Genomic DNA, 1,177 nt, shown 5'->3' with positions numbered 1-1,177 from the left:
AAGCCACCCCGAAACTGAAGGAAGTGAAGATGGCACCGAAGCCACCCCGAAACTGAAGGAAGTGAAGATGGCACCGAAGCCAGTGCTGGCTTGAACTCGTTTCGGTGCTGTAATTCAGGCTGGGGGTTGTGTCACTGTGTCCTTGTGGCAGTCGGTCCAGATGAGGTCACTCTGTCCCAACCCACAGCAGGCACAGATACGGGCCGGGAGGTAGGATCCAAGAACACGGGGGTATTTCAGAAAGAGACTGACTGATGGTATCACAGGTACAGACAATTAGAACCAAAGTGTGATGCGTGTCCGTGAAGAAAATCTTTGTTGGATGGCATGATCTGGGGCTGGGGCAGGAGCATTAGCATGAGGGGTGAGCTGGCCTGGGGTACATGGAGTCTCAGAGCTGGAGTGGGTATCTCAACAGTGCCCAATACCCACACCTCTGCTCTCGCTCTCATCAGCAGACCTAGTGACTCGGGAAATTGTGTCTCTGTATGTTTTAATGAATACATCCTATGCTTCTGAGGCAGTTTTACATTGAGGGGTCTTTGTGATGGTTTAGACTGGGCCTGCTTGGAGGAAGTCTTAACCTTTCACGTTATTAAAAGCCCTAACTCAGTAAAGCTGTAATCTAGAGGCAGCTTCCTCACTTCCCTTCCCTCCCCATCCTTAGCTCCTCTTATTCTCTCTGCCATCTCACCTTTCTACACCCCACTCTTTATCTCTGGGGTTCCTTTGTAGTAGACTCCAGCTCATCTGTGTGTATGCGTATGTGCGCACGTGCATGCATGTGTGTGTGTGTGCATACATGTGTGTGTGCATGTGCATGCGTGTGTGTGCATACGTGTGTGTGCATACGTGTGTGTGCATGTGTACGTGTGTGTGTGCGCATGTGCATGCGTGTGTGGGTGTGTGTGCGTGCGTACGTGTGTGTGCATGTGCATGCATGTGTGTGTGCGTGTGTACGTGTGTGTGCACATGTGCATGCATATGTGTGTGTGCATACGTGTGTGTGCGCATGTGCATGCATGCATGTGTGTGCACGCGTTTGTGTGTGCGCATGTGCATGCATGTGTGTGTTTGTGTGTGTGTGCATACATGTGTGTGTTTGTGTGTGTGCATACGTGTGTGTGCGCATGTGCATGCGTGTGTGTGTGTGTGTGTGTGTGTGTGTGTGTGTGTG

Source organism: Microtus ochrogaster, chromosome 7, assembly GCF_000317375.1.
Source record: "Microtus ochrogaster isolate Prairie Vole_2 chromosome 7, MicOch1.0, whole genome shotgun sequence".
Classification (NCBI taxonomy): Eukaryota; Metazoa; Chordata; class Mammalia; order Rodentia; family Cricetidae; genus Microtus; species Microtus ochrogaster.
This window is presented reverse-complemented; position numbering follows the sequence as displayed.